The 18,752-nt window shown below is 43.2% G+C and overlaps 1 protein-coding gene across 3 annotated transcripts in view; it reads right to left on the bottom strand.

Moving 5' to 3' along the window:
- The window catches only part of EHMT1 (euchromatic histone lysine methyltransferase 1), a 200,231-nt gene that overhangs the window by 171,109 nt on the left and 10,370 nt on the right, over positions 1 to 18,752 (bottom strand). Inside the window, exon 1 of one of the 3 annotated variants that reach the window (XM_084820638.1) lies at positions 7,991 to 8,117. The exons of the other annotated variants lie outside the window; for them this stretch is intronic. The gene's annotated coding sequence lies outside the window, so the exon portion shown is untranslated. Of the gene's footprint in view, positions 1 to 7,990; positions 8,118 to 18,752 lie in introns of those variants that run through there. 3 annotated transcript variants of the gene reach the window in all.

Raw genomic sequence — 18,752 nt, 5'->3', positions numbered from 1 at the left:
ATGTTTATATCCTGCCTTTCCTCCAAAAGGCTCAAGACAGTGCACATGGTTCTCTGCCCCTCCCATTTTATCCTCACAACAACCCTCTGAAGGACGTTAGGCTGAGAGATAGCGACTTGCTTGAGGTCATCCAGTGCGCTTCATGGAGGATTTGAACTCGGGTCTGCCCAGTCCTAGACCGGCACTCTATCCTCTGCACTACACTGGCTCTTAGATTTATTTATTATTTATTTACAATATTTATATACCACTCCACATCAAAAGATTTTGTAGCAGTGAACAGCAAAGATAAAAGAATAAAACACCAGTTAAAAGAATTAAAATATTTTAGAAGAAACCATTTCTAAATTTAATAAACCGCAGCTGGTCACTCAAGGAAGGCCTCTCGAAATAACCATGTCTTCAGGAGGCACCGGAAGCGACACAACGTTGGTGCCTGCCTGACCTCCGAAGGCAGGGAGTTCTACAGGAAGGGGGCCACCACACTTAAAGCTCTTACCTCCTCCTGCCAGTGGGAGCAGCTAAACAGAGCAGGAAACCTCCAGTGGTAACTAGCACTACATTCGAACCAAGGTACCTGGCATACCATTCTCCAAACAAGCAGAATCTGAAGACAGGGTTTATTCTTGGCTTCGACTTCCTGGTTTGTTTGGGAACGACAAACCCAGAATCTCAGTTTGAATGTAAGGCTAAACAAACCACCAACACAGGTTTCCTATTTTATTTAGCCACACCAGCAGGCAGGACAAGCCAAGCAACTGGGAAGCCTGCACGAAAATGCCGCTCATAAATAAGCCAGAATTTTCAGCAATTCTGACTTACCATTACATGCACACTGGGCTTCATTCTTCTTCTGCTTGCGCCCATGTGTGCGTATACACATCTACCAATTGAGGATGTTTTGGACTATAACTTCCATATGCCGCAGCCAGCAGGGCCAATGGTCAGGGATCATGGAAGTTGTCATGCGTAACATCTGGAGGGCAGGTTGCGTACTCCTGCTGATTTTACAGTCCACAGTAGGTGCTAAGTGTGCCAAGATTCAAAGTCCCTTGGTTTCGTAAAAAGGTCAGCCAATAAAGAGAAAAACATTGTTTGTTTTATGTCTGTGTTTTAATACTGTAGAGCCTCGTGTAGCGCAGAATGGTAGGTGGCAGTATTGCAACTGAAACTCTCCCCACGACCTGAGTTCGATCCCAGCAGAAGCTGGGTCCCAGGTAGCCAGCTCAGGTTGACTCAGCCTTCTATCCTTCCAAGGTCAGTAAAATGAGTACCCAGCTTGCTGGGGGAAAGGTAGTCACGACTGGGGAAGTCAATGTCAAACCACCCCACTACAGTCTGCCATGAAAACACCAGCGAAAGCAGCGTCCCTCTAGGAGTCAGCAATGACTCGGTGCTTGCACAGGAGGAACCTTTCCTTTTAATACTGTGCAGCTTTGAGGATTCCCTTTTAGCTAGTCCCTGCTTCATTCAAAATCCAACTTAAGATCCAACCTTGTCACAACAGGCTCAACTCAACCCGCCAATCCCTTCTTCCTCTCTAGTTGTACAGAAAAGATCAGTGGCTCCCCTTCGACCCACTTGAGGCTTAATCTACTGAAATCCACATCCTCTCCAACAGAGAATGCTTTCAGCATTCAGCCACCATCTTTTAGGCCCAAGAAGGTCAGAATTTTCAACTGGTAACTGCATCTGAAGGGCAAATTGTTTCAGAAAATAGGCAGATGGGAACATTCTTTTATGTGGAGGAGTAAACAAATTAATCAGCTTACATAATTTTGCAAACTGCAGAACATTTGTTTTCATGGAAGGCTTTTTAGAACACAGTAGCATGGATGGAAACTTCCATCTATGGGCATCCACAAAAAGAGGCAAGGGAGGGGGCAATAGCACCACCCTGGATGTGCCATAATTCCCAGGTTATCAGCTTTCATTACAAAAAAAAAGTCTCTAGCCAGAACCTGAGCTATAAGGCAAAATGCACAGCCACTATTCTGCCCATTTGTTTTGTAAGCAAAAGTAGCCTGCCCCCGCCTTTCAAAGCTTTTAGCCAATGAATGTCGTAACATTCGACATACCCACTTTCTGGAGCAGGAACTACCTGGTTCGTTTTAAAGAAGGGTCTTTCCTGGTGGGAAGTGACTGCTGCCTCAAAAAACCCAGTTCAGAAATCCAGGGTTTCAGCATTGCTCAGATTGGACAGTAGTCCATCTAACCAAAAAGAAAAGGTAAGATCAAAGACTGGAGTTCATGATCTTTTTAACTCAGGTCTTAAATTTTTTTTCTGAGTTCGTAAACATTTAAAAAATTACCCTGACAATGTGTGCGGATAAAGTTCATTATGTCTACATTCCAGGAGGCAGCGCTGTGGCTGAGGGTGTGTGGGTAACATCAGCCCTGCAAGGTAGCCCAATGTTGTTATTCCCATCATTCTCATTTTATGGGGGCAGCAGGGGCAGCAGCAGCGGGTTATAGTAGTTTGACAACCCTGCACTGTACTCCAGTGTTCTTATCAAGTCTCCTGGTGTGTTGGTTAATTTAGGGAAATATGGGGGGGGGGGGTGGACAGACTGTGATGTTGATTGTAGCAGCAATTCAATTTTTTAAGATCTAGAAGGGGCAGGGATGCTGGAGAAATTCCAGATGAACTAAAACGAGCTCAAATTTCTAAGAATCAGACCTGCGCAATCCACTGCGGAGCGACCCCCTCAGGCCACATACAGTCCACAGACTTTCAGTTTTTACTTCCTGAAATGTATGCATATTCGTAGGAAAATATGCAAATTTTTGCTGAGGAAAAGTTGAATGGAATGGGGAACAATACGTTAAATGTTACGTGCCGAGGTAAATTATGTGAATTGTTATGAAACTGTCAGGAGCGCCCTTGCTGCCTTCTGAAATCCTCAAGTAGCCAGAATCAACACACAAGACGATAGGGCTCTTTTCCAAAGTTTTATTTCCATTCAACCTAATGACACTTACAGATGCTAATTGCAGGAGCCTAATGAAGGAAACTTAAGAGAGCTGCCTACTAGAGGTTTCTAGCCTTAGTGAATCAGTTGATCTCCATTTGGAGGGTAACGGTGGGAAACCTCTGAACTTAAGGGCTAGGAAGCGAAAGTCCACCCCTTTCCCGCGGGGCATCGGGGCACAGCTGTTGACATCACGCCAAGCGGGCTAAGCGCCTCTTCTCGGCACCCTCCATCTCCCGCTTGTCCCTTCGCCAGTGCCTAGCGTCCCAAAGCTCCAGTTGTCCCTCCCTCTGCCTGCCAGGGTCACTACCATTCTCAGGAATGTGAGCAGGGAGGGGCTTTCCCTCCAGTGGCGCCTCTGAACAGCGCGCAGGTTCCTCTCCCACGGTTTCTCTCTCTTCCTCAGAATCAGAACTGCTTTGGGGCTCTAAGGGGTCCAATCCAACCCTGACAGAAACCTCTTACGGAATTACTTGCGTATTTTTCCACGTGATGAAAAAATCACATCCGTCTATGAGTGGGAGGCAAAACAAAAAGGCGCCTGACAATCCACAAAACACAGATGGAGCGGATTTTACAGTCCGTCCATCCCTAAGAGGGCGTTGTTGGGATATATGTATGTTTGTGTATATAGTTTTACAAGAACGTGCAAGTTTCCACGCTCTTTGCAAATTCTGGATGGGTGTTCTCCCTCTCTCTTTTAGTGGAGCTGAGACTGTGTGCAACGGAGCTCCTCAGAAGTTAGTGTCTAAGAGTAAGCTGAGTAGGTCATCCCCACTCACCAAATAATAAGCCATGTCCTTCATGGTGGGGTGAAGTGAGCCAAGGAAAGAAATGAGGGTTTTGCTATAGGTGGAAAGACATTGTCTAGAGAGCAGATCTACCTATTGAGAAACAGCAGAGGTCTCTAAAGGGAGATCTGCAGTCCGAATGAATTAGTCAGTGGTAAGTGTTGCAGGTATCAGATTACTGCAAATCTCCATTTTGAGACTGGATCTTTCTAAACTGCAGACTTCATGATCGTAAGACCTGGTCAAATTTTCATACTTGGTTTCTTCCCCCATTTTTGTACCACTTAGCTTGATGAAGAGTTCTGGAGAACTTGAAAGCTTGCAAAATTTTGTGGAATTTTGTTTGGTCCTAATAAAAGTATTGCCTAATTGTGGATTTTGAATATTTTCCTCATAGACCAGCACAGCTACTTTTGTGGGTTTTTTACATGTACTAAATGTGCAACCACACACAAAATGTGCAGTGCCAGGAAAAAAATATCCAGTTCCAAAAGAACATTCCAGAAGTACAAAACTGAAGCCATTCCATTACGCTGATGTAAAACGTGGCTGATAATGTGAAAAGTGAGGTGAGCAATCCAGGCAACTGTAAAAAAAAACTAAACCCCAATCAAGCATACCCATTTATCCTCCCCCTGCCCAAAGTAACACTCTCAACAGGTTCCGCTGCTAGTGTTCACCAATGTTTCCAAAATAATGGAAATCATTCTAGGACAACTCATATAAAGCTATCAATGTTATGATAAGGACAGTGACGCCATAAGATAACCAGTCTTACATCCTTAAGACTGCTATACTGTGTTTGTACATCTGTTTTGTTATTAGTTTTTGTATATCCCCCCTCCAAATAAAGTTTAGTTGGAGCTCATGATGCCTCTAAAGAACATAACAGCCATGATAGATCAGACCAAGGTCCATCTAGCCCAGCATTCTGTTCACACAGTGGCCAACCAGCTGTTGACAGGAAACCCCCAAGCAGGATATGAGTCCAATAGCACCCTCCCCCACTTGTATTCCACAGCAACTGGTGTACATAGACATACCGCCTCTGATACTGGGGGTAGCATAGAGCCATCAGAACTAGCAGCCATGCATAGCCTTACCCTTCATGAATTTGTCCAATCCCCTTTTAAAGTCATCCAAATTGGTGGCCATCATTACATTTCGTGATTCCATAGTTCGACTCTGCACTGTGTGAAGAAGTCCTTCCTTTTATCTATGCTGAATCTCCCACCAATCAGCTTCATGGGATGACCCCCACTGGGTGCAAGTATTATGACAGAGGGAGAAAAATGTCTCCCTGTACACTTTCTCCACACCGTGCATAATCATGGTGCACACCGCGCATAATCTCCCTCCCTCCCTGCGTTGGGAGATCCCAAATAACAAGCTGAACAGCTACTCCAGCAGACCCTATCCCTGAGATCAATGATTCAGCACAGCTATTTTTACATCTGTGCAGTGGAGTATTCTACACCTTGGTGTACTGTAAAAGCTTCAAAGAGAAGGAATATAATGTATTACACAAACAAAAAAGAGATCAAGACTTACAAAAGTCAGCCTTTACTTTACAGCTCCCCCCTGCCCCCAGTGAATGATCACACAGCACATAGCTGAACTACAGAATTCGCTATCACAAAACGAAGTGATGGCCACCAATTTGAATGGCTTTAAAATGGGGTTAGACAAATTCCTGGAGAAGTAGGCTATTCATGGCTACTAGTCCTGATGCCTCTATGCTACCTCCAGTATCAGAGGCAGTATGCCTATGTACGAAGGCAAAAGGAGAAGGGGACAGCAGAGGATGAGATGGCTAAATAGCATCACCGATGCAATGAATATGGACTTGAGCACACTCCGGGAGACAGCGCAGGACAGGAAGGCCTGACGTGCTATGGTCCATGGGGTCACGAAGGGTCGGACACAACTGAACGACTGAACAACAACAACATGCCTATGTACACCAGCTGCTGGGGAACATGGGTGGGAGGGCGCTGTTGCACTCGTGTGTCCTGCTTGGGGGGTCCCAGTCAACAGCTGGTTGGCCACTGTGTGAACAGAATGCTGGACTAGACGGACCCTTGGTCTGATCCAGCATGGCTCTTATGTTCTTATGATGCCATCAGCAAGTTAAGAAAAGCAGAAACACTGTTAGAAAAAGGGCTATGTTAGAACACTGGGAACTTGGGAAGGTGAGAGAGAAATGTTGACTTTGTTTCCGAGACAGAAAACAAACCCAAGAAAAAAGAGAGACTGGCAACACGAGGGGATACAACTCCTGTTTTTGAGACACTGTTTTAAAGAAAACCCTCCCACACACCCTCCTGGCAGAAAGAGGATTCATCATAGTGCATAATTACAATCCTTAAGAGCTATAATGTAAGGATTTAAGGTTATCATCAACTGGATAATGAGCAGCTAAAAGAGTTAAGGGACTGAAGAAAAGGCTATGGGCCTCTAATGGTCCTTATTAGACAAGTAATGACTGCAGACAATGTACTGCGCAGTCTATTTGCCGCTTCCCTTTATCCTTGGGTGTTTTAACCTCGCCATTATCCTGTCTTGCTCAGGATAATCATCTTGGCAAGACTGTGGCTATTCTACTTGGAGAGAATCAGCAGGCATCGCCACTGCTTCTCGTAATCTTTTTTCTGGAAACATAAAATGGTATAACGTAACATTACCCTCCTACGGTATTACCAAACAGGGACATGGGCCTCAAGTTCAAGTCCAGATTTCTATATGCTCTGCTGACTTGAGCAGAAGTTACTCCCAGCATTTTTACACAAACACGCACACATACACACCATTTTACTCTATTAATACATATATAAGGGAACCTCACAAGAGATGTATAATTAGGACGTGTGCATACACCCAGCAATAATTCATAAGGGTAGACTCATCAGATGTTATGCTCAAAAAGAAACATGCCATTAAGAAAAGAGGACTCTGGGCACAAATTCAGTGACATGGTAGAGAAGCAATTTGACCCTGTGGTCAGTTTGATCAGGTGGGTTGTAAGCTGGCTGTTGCAGAGCTAGAATAGTAGGGACTGCTTGTGCTAGAAACAAATCTGAATCACTACTGGTTTGTATATTGTCATAGGGAGAGCAGCCATCTTTTTCCTATCCCTGTACCCTTTAGTGCAACCAAAAGGTCTGTTTGCACCAAGTCTAATTAAGCCAGCATGGCATTTAAAATTGTTACAAGTATGTATGTTTCAAATTGGATTTTTAAAACTGCAAATAGGATGCTTCTATTAAATAATACCTTGGTTAATATTAAACAATCTGAATATAAACTTGTTAGACCAGGGGTGCCCAACATGGTACCCGCTGGCACCATATCCAACAACGCCCATGAAACTCTCACCTCCCTGACCCTTCAAAAAGCATTTTTTAAATTAAAAAACCTAGTAAAATAAGAACATAAGAAGAGCCATGCTGGATCGGACCAAGGGTCCATCTAGTCCAGCATTCTGCTCACACAGTGGCCAACCAGCTGTCAATGAGAAACTCACAAGCAGGGCATGAGCACAACAGCACCCTCCCACCCATGTCCCCCAGCAACTGGTGTACATACGCTCACTGCCTCTGGTACTGGAGGTAGCACAGAGCCATCAGGACTAAGTGCCATTGATAGCTTTTTCCTCCAGGAATTTGCCCAACCCCCTTTTAAAGCCATCCAAATTGGTGGCCGTCACTACATCCTATGGTAGCGAATTCCATAGTTTAACAATGCACTACGTGAAGAACTCCTTCCTTTTATCTGTCCTGAAGCTCCCACCAATCAGCTTATAGGATGACCCTGGGTTCTAGTACTTTGAGGGAGAAAAATGTCTCCCTGCCCCCATTCTCCACACCATGCATAATTTTGTTGCGTTCTATCATGTCTCCCCTTACCCTCCTTTTTTCCAAGCTAACAATCCCAGCTGTTGTAACCTTCTCTCATAGGGGAGATGCTCCACCCCTGGATCATTTTAGTTTCCCCGTTCTACACTTTTTCCAGCTCTACAATAACTTTTTTTAGGTGTGGTTAGGGTAGTCTTCTTTCTCTCCCTTTTTAGCCTCTAGCCTTGTTCTTTCTCTTCCGTTACCTCTTTGTCTTGCTATTTCTGCTCCCTCCCTGCCTCTATTCTCACTATTTCTCACTCCCTGCTCCACACACCTCTTTAGCTCACTTTTTGACTAGCCAGGCTCCCATGGCAGCCATTATGTGACTCACCACATCCTCCATGGGAGCCATGTTGTGTTGGTGTCCACAGCAGTCTCTCAAATTCTCACACGTGCCCAGAGGTCTAAAAAAGAAACAGCTATCGGCATCTAATGGTCCTTATGAGACAAATAATGACTGCAATGTACTGTGCGATCTATTTGCCGCTTCCCTTTATCCTTGGGCGTTTGAACCTCGCCATTAACTTGTCTTGCTCAGAATAATCATCTTGGCAGGATTGTGGATATTCTCCTTGAAGAGAACCAGCAGGCATCGCCACTGCATCCTGTAATGTTGGTCTGGAAAATTAAAATGGTATAACGTAACATTCACCTCCTACGGTATTACCAAACAGACCTATATGTAACATCTGAACTGAACGCATGCTCTCTACTGCATACACTGAGCTAAAGGAGGCTTTTCTATGTTGGGGAACCTCAGACCTGTGTGCCAAATCCAGCCCACATGGGGTGCCAATCTGGCCCTCTGGGGTTCCCCAAATGGTCACACACCCTTTCCCCAAATCACTAATAATTTGCAGTTTTCTCACAATTCTACAAGGTTGGAATAAGGCTTAGTTACTGGCAACAAGACCTTTAAGTTACAATATGCTGGCATTGTTGCATTTTTGGCCCCACCCATTTGTCTTTGGCCACGCCCCTCTTTACTTTTGGTCCTGCCCACCACTGGAATGCGCCCCCTCCCAAGCTTCTATGAAATGGAATTTGGCCCTTGGGCTGAAAGAGGTTCCCCGCCCCTGTTACATGTAAATGAAAAACCAATTTCATAATTTCTCAAAGATTTATACTCTTCCTCCCATACACAGGCATTTCATTTTCATCTCATGAAGTCTGCCTAGTTTCTAACATCTTGCTTTGACCTCTCATAGATTCATACGTTTGGCAGTGGCCTTGTGGGCCATATAGTCCAACAAGTGGCTCAATGTAGGAAATCCAAAGCTAGAGCATACCCAACCAGGGACCCCTCTGCTTGAAGACATCCATCAAGTGTGAGCCCACCACCCTCTGGGTTCCACTGTCAAACTGCTCTTACTGTGGAGATACTTTTCCTAGTATTCCATCAAAACCTCTCTTCCTGTAACTAGAGATGTCTGTCACTGGGATATCTGATCCTTTTTTGGCTCGATGAAGTTCTGTGGCGTGTACGCCTCACTTTCCATCTGCAAGCTAAAGTGTGGGCTGTTCCCTGAACTCCAGGAACTTTTTTGCACATTTGGGGATGAAGAGGTTTCGAAATTTGTGCAAATTTCTGAGTGATTCGAGTAAATTACCGCCAAATTTGCACAAACTGTGGTCCAAGTTATGCAAATTGAGCTGTAATTTGAACAAATTCAGCCACGATTTCCACAAGTTGCTCAAAAATTTGTGCAAATTACAGAACCTTCCAAAAATGCACAAAATTCCCAGAAAATCCGTGAACTGGCCCAACTCGCTGCAGATTGAGTTGGGCTCCACAGCAGGAACTGAAATGAAGTCCAGGGGCCCAAGCCAAGGAAAACCCATCAAACTCCATCCACCCCCCCCCCAAAGGGATTACTCCAACATCCCTACTGGTAACTGAGGCCCATCAGATCTAGTCCTGTCTCCTGGGGCAGCAAAGAACAAATTTTTGCCCTTCAGTTATCTGAAGGGTGATATCATAGTCCTCTCAGTCTACTCTTCTCCAAGGTGAACATACCCAGCTCCTTCAATCTTTTGTCACAGGCTTTGTTTCCATACCACTAGCCATCTTCATTGTTCATTCATTTCATTTATTGTATTTTGATACCGTCCCATAGCCGAAGCTCTTTGGCTGGTTCTGAATGTTGAAACCACAGCACATTTAGCCCTACTCAAAGTTTTGTATTGCTTTTCTTTTACTGTTCTGCTTTGTTTTACTTTTTAAGTGGTTTAGTGGAAATGTTTACACTGATCTTTGTTACCTTTTTTTCTTCTTGTTCATTTCCCAAAATATCAATAAGATATCTTTAAAACAACAAAAGGAAACCCAGCCAGATCATAGAAATAAACAGACAGACGTACATCAGCAGCAACTAAAGACGTGCCATTTGACACTCCACTGACATTACTAGGATTTACCTACCAATAGGCAGAAATTATGGGATGTAACACGTTCAACAGAATGAGGGGGGGGAGGAAAACCTCACACATACACAATGGAAAATCATGATTACATTTACCACAGTGACAAAAAAAATGTCATTTCCCAATCCATCTGCACATGAGCTGAAAATCCAGTCCCACTAAGTTAGGCTGGAGCCAACCCTTTGCAATGGAGCTCCTCAAAGACAGTATCAGTGTAATGCGAAATGAACAGTGCTATTGTTCATCCTTGTGAAACAAGGAAGGAGAACAGCACATTCTTCCTCCATTTTGTTGAAGTGACACAGCAGTTAATGCAATGGAGCCGCTAGGCAGGCAGGACTTAAGGACTCAGATTATTTACTATTCCAGCTAAAACTCTCTCTCTTAATGCTCCCTCCCGCTCCCAAATCCCTCAGCATATTTAGCTGGCAACCAGTTCGCTTCGGTTTCATCACCTCCCAAGAGGATTCGTTAGAAGTTTTAAATAGTAAAATACCTTGCTGTGGATTGCCCCATTATATTCCCCTCCTCTGTCAAGAAAAGGTCTGAAGTACACTATGAATATAAATACACACACATACAAATTAATTTTAACATATAGTATGGTTTCTGCTCTTTACATTCAAGGCATGCTAGAAAAACAGAACTGCCCTACATCTGTTTTCAGCCATTCAAAAGAAGCCTCACCCAAGAAGTGACATGGGTGCACTGCATTGCGCCTTAATGGTGACGCATCCATGTTTAGATGCATGTGTCCTAGAGGCAAGATGCACCCACACCCTACTCGAAAGATTGAGCTTCTAGAAAGCCTAAGAGAGCTGAACCATGAATAAAAATGCAAGCAAATCACATTAATACATTTTTAATAATGCATCTCCAAAAGGCAAAAATTAGAAACAAAATACTTATCAGGGATAAGTACCAGAAAATCAGGACGGTCCCTGGTAACTGGGGAAAGCTGGAGCATATAAACATGTCTACCTTTTTATCTTCATGCACCTGAAGCCCACATTAACACCCACCTCACCTTAAGAGACAGATTGTGTCTACCCCTCTGCATGCACAAGAGATTAAAAAACAACAACCCTGGCTGTCTGTTCCCATCTCAAATAGGTTTAATTCTTTTTGAAACATAAACAAAAACTGGATTTTTTTCCCTCAAAGCCTAGTTGATCCTTTTGCACATTTGTCAGGTGCACTGAGAGAGAGAGAGAGAGAGAGAGAGATTTCAAACCAAAAAATGGCATTGGATTGCAATAGGAAAGTTAGAGGTACCACTGCCTGCCAACCCAGTCCATTGTCGAACAGGCATCAACTAAAATCAACCTGTACAGTGCAATCCTACGCATGTTTACTCAGAAGTAAGTCCCACTGTGTTCAATAGGGCTTACTCCCTACCAAGACCGATTAAGAATACAGCTTCAGTTTGACATTACATCAGTACCGCACCACCTCGTACTTCTAGACAGTGTCAGCACCACAGCGTGGCCTTCCTTTAAAATAGGATTAGATTGGCCTAGAAACACACTCCGAGAAGGACACCCATAAGAAAACAGCACTGCTCTTTTCACAGCTGCCTACTTTAAAATACAACTTTCTGAAGCTTTCCACATCAAATGCAGAAATGCAGGAAGATATGCAGAGCATATGTCAGTAAGTACCTCCATCTATTTTCCCCATCATGTATTTTGTTTACTGCAGTCAACTGCAGAGAAATACAGTAGCTTAACTCTCCAACTCCCTCAGAAAGATTAGACTTCCAGTGAGCATGCTCACACAAGGTCTCCCCTCCCCCTCAGCCATTGCATCATTGCATTTCATGAAATGAGGACTACAGCAGCACTCATGAAGAAATGCCGTTTCAGAACTCTTGTTCATGTAAAATTGAACAGCCCCATAAAACAACAGCCAATCCTACCGTGATGCGCCTAGCCACAGTCCCTGCCTTCCCTCTCAGGGCTTCAAAAACAACCTTCTGGCTCAAATGTGCTTGCAGTCTTACATTGGTTCTTTTTTTCTTCGAAGTTTAAGAGATGCACAGTTCCTTTGTCTCCCCTTGACTTTCTCCCTGTACACGGAAACTTTTATAGTAAAACAACTTCTTCTCACTGGCTTTTCCTTCTCTGTTCTTATATCCTAATCTTTACTGGTTTCTCTTTATTCTCTACAAGGACGCTATAGAACTGGGTGTCTTTTTAAAAAGATGTATATTTATAATTTTTTTAAACAGAAAATATTCTAAAAACCTGACTTGTGAATGCTCTGATGAAAAACAGCAATAAAGTCTGAAAGACATTTATACTTGGAATCCAACAGCTACATAAGTAGGGATTTACTTGCAAACTGGTAACCAATATGAGGTCATCTAGTCCCTGTCCTCAGTGCACTACATTTTAAATAGATCAGATTTGTATGGATATCGTCATTACGAGGTTTTAGCCACTGGATAGCACTGGTCTTAGTTGTAGCTGGAGGAATCAACAGCTTCTTCCATCCATCCTTTTCAGTTCAGTTCCTATTTACTTGTTTAAAACCTTATGTTTCGCAGCAAAAATGTAAGTAAGTAATAGATTATCCGGTCACAAGACCAGCAAAGTCACAACAAAAATGGGTCTCACAGCAAAAAATAAAAACTAAATCACAAGTTTATGTCTCAGGAAATAATTGTACATACATCAGCAGCTGCTACCTATAGTCAGTTAGCACCAACATCAACAACCACAATTCTTCACAGCTACCACTGAGCATTATATTAAACAGTTATTTTTTTTTCTCATGAAGCTTTATTTCGTTTCGAAATAAGGTTAACAAAATAAAGGTGACAAAAAGAACGTACATAATAATAAATCGAAAGAAACAAAGGAATTCACTAATTATAAATTTCAGTCTGTATCAGATATGCTTATTGAACATCTACAATAAAACTACCTAAGTTGGAGCTCAATATCTAATGAAAGTAAAAAGAAAGGTTCTACAACATATAAAAGGAGTGTGCATAAGTGTACGTCATGTTATGTGTTTGTGCATATTAATCAGGAAAAATACAGGCCACTGTACTTGGTTGGAACTTCATCAAAAGTTTGGAGTGCCTCAACACAGAAAATGAATGGAAACCATGGTGCCATAATATCATTCTTCAAGTTAGGATTCCTTGCACATTGCACTTGCTAAGTTTATACATACTCCCAAATTTTATTAATCCGCTGCTCTTTAGTTGGTTGCTTCGGGGACTTCCAGTTACATGCTATACATAAAGTTGCAGCTCTATACAATTGCTTAAGAAGGTCTTTATGCAGGAATCCAGGATCACTCGGTTCAAAAAGATGAAGCATTGCCTTAGGACTTGTTAGTGGTCTAACATGAAGAAATTCCTGACAGTAATCAGCAACCATGTTCCAAAACTCCTGCACTGCAGAACATTCCCACCAAAGATGAAAGTATCAACCAATGTGACCACACCCTTTTTGTATATCAAATGTTCTCCACAATATGATGCTCTGATTGCTGTACATAATTATTTATATTTGGAGAACAGCTACTGCAAACAAAGATGTCCTACAATGCCCTGGTTCCCATGCCCTACAGACTAAGCTCATGTCATTGAAACAATCGCATCTATTTACCACTGCCTTCACTTTCCTTCTTGTGCTCTGTTGCTTCCCCTGAGTCTAATTTTAAACTTCAAGCTCCCTGGGCAGCAACTTTTCCTCTTGTATTCTGTAAAGCATCATGCACACTGATGATGCTGTATAACTAAATAAGTAAAAATGTGTCCAGATTACACAGCAGGAAATAACCTCTGCAAACACTGGGTGATTGTTGCAGAACCCTGACAAACATCTGATTCTAGGTGCATCATTTTGGGGGAAATCCTGAATATAGTGTACTGTGTTTTCCAGTGAATTCTGAAATATTAATAATGATGCCTGGAGATGTACCTTGTCTGGCCAACTACACCCAGAGAGTTCATATGTTCAGTAGTAGAGAACATCCCAGTTTTAAACCTTCCCAAATCCTTCTTCTTTCAGCTAAAAGTTTGAATCACACTGAAAATCACAAAATTGCAAGTGGCTGAATTCAGACATCATACAAAGCCACAGTTTGTGCAAACCATGGTTAAAACCCACAGCATGATCTGAGGTTCCAAATGGTGGTTCAGAGCTCACTGTCTGCTTTCATTTTCTATCTGCTCAGCGTTCAGCTACCTAAGTTCATAATTCCACTTCCATCCCCATGGTACACCAACCTCTTGACGGAGAGCAATGGCACTAATTCTGATTTGTCAATGATCTGTGCATTCAGAGATAACAGCAAAACACAAACTGTGGTTTGCAAACCAGCTTCAAACCATGGTTTATTATCTTGGTTTGGCAGCCCCAGGCAAACTATGGTTTGTAAGCTGCTGTAGGCTTAGATGTAATGCCAAGCCATGTTTTGGCAGTATTTCTGAATGCAGCCTATTTTTCATTTGCTTTGTTGGAAGGGAATTAACAGTGCGTTGGATCCAAAGTATGAAAGGAAATTACTACCATTGTTCCACAAATGCTTGTATAAGAGCATGTATGTGCAAGAGCATGCTTCTTCTTGCAACTTGCACAAACTCTTGGAACTGTGGTGGCACTATATATTTGGTTGAAATTTCATTTTCTCACCCAGCTCTCTAGTGTGGTGTAAAGCTGCTCTTCCATGACTGGAAGACACCTTCCACATCTGGAAGGACACCTTTGGATCCAAACTATTCTCTGGAACTACAGTCCCTTGGCTGATACCAATATAAACGTCAACATCAGCAAGAAATTCCTGCAGAAAGAGGGAACCTCTATTATAGGGCATTTTAGAAAGATTCTTCACATTATTTGTAAGGTGCCTACACTGATCAAGTTTGCGGTTTCACACCTCAGACAGTTCTGTTCCTCCTTCCTTGCCTTTAGATGTAAAGTCTTGCCTTGACTGACCTTAAAGCTGAACATTTTAAGGAGCCAAAACTCAGATACCAGCGGAAGTAGAGGACACTCGGAACTTCGAAGAACAGTTCGGAGTCTGTGAAACCAGACTCTGAATTAGGCAGTCAGGGAAAGGATTCAAATGCTGTATGATCCTGTCCTTTTATTCCTCTATTGTTGTAGTATTCTAACCCATGAGAAGTTAGGACATCAAATACGGAGCTCAATGTACCCACCAATTCTTCCCCTTCTCGAAAGCTTATCCTCTGAAGATTGATTGCTATAGATCCCTTTTCAAACACAGTGGCCTAAAAGGGCAATCAGTCAATAATAAGCAATTACGTGACAACAGCCAGTTCCGAAAGCTGGCCTAAGCAGCTCAGGTCATAGAGGCAATGAACTGGTATCTTCCATCCCATGCCCATTTTTAAAAATACCAGCATGAATAGACCATGAACAGATCCTTTCCCCACCTATAAGCGGGCTAGAAATCATGACAAAGCCAACCAAACTCCCAACAAAGTTGGGTGCGGTGCCACAGGAGTAGAGGGTTTTCATCACACTGACTAAAGGAAGTAGTAACCACTCACAGTTGTCATGCCATGTTACTTTGTGCGGAAAACAGAAAGTAAAAGAAGGAGAGGGGTTTGGTTGTAAAAGAATTAGCTGTGACAGGATTATGAAAAGGCCAAATGAAATGGCAACTGTTGATATTGACCCTTATTCAAAATACTCGCCCTCTAGCCTTGATCACTTTGACACACTAAGGGAGTAATCCTGTGGCCGCTAGTCAGAGGCTAGACGGCCATAGGATATCTGGTTTTCCGGGAACTGACCTCGGAGCCCGACTAGAGCCTGGGGTCATCCCATGTAGCTGACTGGTGGGAGATTCAGGACAGATAAATGGAAGTACTTCTCCACACAGTGCATAGTTTAACTATGGAACTCGCTACCGCAGGATGTACTGATGGCCACCAATTTGGATGGCTTGAAAAGGGTTTAGACAGATTCCCGGAGGAGAAGACTATCAATACCTACTAGTCCTGATGGCTGTGCTTCCTCCAGTACCAGAGGCAATGAGCCTATGGACACCAACTGCTGCAGAACATGGGTGGGAGGGTGCTGTTGCGCTCATGCCCTGCTTGTGAGTCCCTGTTCGACAGAATGCTGGGCTAGATGGACCCTTGGTCTGATCCAGCAGGGCTCTTCTTCTGTTCTTAATCTCCCTCACTAGTGATTTAAACTGTGATTTATATCATTAAAATGGAGTCCTTCAGAGCAGTGATTTAAATCATGATTTAAATCAAATCAACCCTGTTGGCTCTTCTCGTCATCAGGAGTGGCTAAACTAGTAAAGCAAGCAAGCTTTCCATTACATCTAAAACCTTATGTCTCACCAAAGAAGAGGAAATGCATCATCAAAAGAGGACACCAATTTGCACATTTTCATATGTTCATGTACATGTATAGATGCACATTTAGAAATAAGCACTATAATTTAAATAGAAATACAGTTTATTTCACGATGGTGACTGTGACTAGGTGACCCATGTGGGATATAAATGCAATTAATTAATTAATTAATTAATGTGCCTGCTCAGTCTGCTGTCCAGGTGTTAATGGTTGATGGACAACTTCAAGGCCCCTGCTCCCGCTTCTTAAAATTATTTGGAGACTAGGACACATGGCCACCCTATTTACTGTTGAACAAATATGTATTTTGCAGATTAAGATAGAGCACAAGGATATGATCTTATTTACATGCTGTTAGTTAGCTCACCTCTGTTATTTTCCATCGGCAGCACAGGAAATGAGCAATCTCAAGCTCTTTGCCATTTCCAAACAATGAATCAGAAGGGATACTGGTGAAAGTTGATGGAGTTATGCACAGTGGTAGTGTGCGTGAGAGGAAAGCCAAACCTGTTACACAACCACAAAAATAGATAGTTCGTTCCCGTGAAGCCAAGTTGGCTGATCTGGAGAAGCTAAGAGAGGCAGAGAGGTTGGTGGATGAGATCTTTGGGACGTGATAGCAGTGACCCAATCCCTGGGTGACAGCCCCTCTGCTGTCATGGAGAATGGAGGTTTCAGGGAACAAGGGCATCATTCCAAGGAAAAGAGAAATTATCCTTTAGAAGAGACCCATTCCTCCGAAAATGAACAAATATCCTCTCGCAGCACGGATATGCCTCCAGGGGGTGGGGGGGCTTGTGGTAGTGGGAGATTTGATCATTAGACGCATAGACAACTGGGCTTGTGACGAGTGTGTAGACCCTGTGGTAAATTTGCCTGCCTGTTGCAAATGTTGCGGATATCACACACAGTCTAAATGGCTTTGTAGATAGTGTTGGGGGTGGAGTCAGTGGTCGTGGTCCATGCTGGTACCAATGATGTGGGGGAATGTAGTCACGAGATCCTGGAAGCCAAATTTAAGTTACTAGGTCGGCGGTTGAAAGGCAGGACCACCAAGGTGGCTTTCTTTTAAATGCTACCTGTTCCACACGCAGAGCCAGCTAGAGAGTCAAAGCTGAAGAGCCTCACTGCATGGATGAGTTGGTGGTATAAGGAGAGGTTCATATTTGTTAGGCATTAGAGAACACTTTAGGACAAGGCAGGCCTGTACAAGAGAGAAGGGCCCCTCTTGAACCAGAATGAAACCAGTCTGCTGGCACTTAACATAAAAGAGGTGGCAGAGCAGCTTTTAATGAACCCTGAGGGAAAGCCGATAGGTGATGGGTAGCATCTGGATTGGGCTGAATCATCCCTAGAGGATGAAAATGTTTCCAATTGCCCAAATGGGCACAGGAAATAGGCCATGAGCATATACTGTAACATGATAACCTGTCAAAAAGGCCTAAGGGCCATAGCAGAAGATGTTCACACAGAGACATCTCGGGTGGGACACCGTGTATCAGAGCCAAGGTGGGAGAGTTGGAGTGCCTAGATTTAAAAGAGAACTTAGATATAGTGGGCATAACAGAAAACCTGGTGGAAAGGAGAGAACCAGTGGGTTATGGTTATTTCCGTATATAAACTCTATAGGAAAAACAGGGAAGGGCATACAGGAGGTGACATCACTCTGTACGTTAAAGAGGGCATACTGTCAAGCAGATTAGAAATCCTGAAAGGGGCAAACTTGTGGTTCCCCCTGACCAGAACACTAAGGTTGATCTTGAGATGGAAAATGAAATCAAGGAGGCATCCAAATAAGGAAGTGTTGTAATCATGGGTGATTGCAATTAACCCCACATTAACTAGATAAATGCATGTTCCAGTCATGACAAAGAGATTAAATTTCTCGATGCCCTAAACGATGAGACCTTTCACACACACACACACACACACACACACACTCTCTCCTCTTAACATCCAGCAAAGAGAGACGGCGCTAAAGGCAAAACCATCAGACCAAGTCAGAAATACAGCACATCTGCGAACAAATCTGAGGCAACAGCGAGCTTTGGGAATGATAGCAACTGATAAAGTTAAAGAATTAATAATTAAAATTAGATTCTGCCAACACTACCATCGGGAGCTCTAAGAATCACCATCCTTCCTAATCCTTCAACTGTAAAATGGACACAGGATCTGTCATCATCATCATCCACCCAAAGAGCTAACTCGCTGATCACCCAACATTTCCTTAAATGGAGCAGTGAAAATGAACCTTGCTCATCCTGTCCATATGAGTCAATATTCTCTTTACCATCATCACCCCCATTTTAC

This window comes from Heloderma suspectum, chromosome 14 (assembly GCF_057233095.1).
Source record: "Heloderma suspectum isolate Gila_16-S chromosome 14, 16-S_ref, whole genome shotgun sequence".
Taxonomy (NCBI): Eukaryota; Metazoa; Chordata; class Lepidosauria; order Squamata; family Helodermatidae; genus Heloderma; species Heloderma suspectum.
The sequence above is the reverse complement of the archived record's forward strand: the minus strand, read 5'-3'. Positions and strand labels throughout refer to the sequence as shown.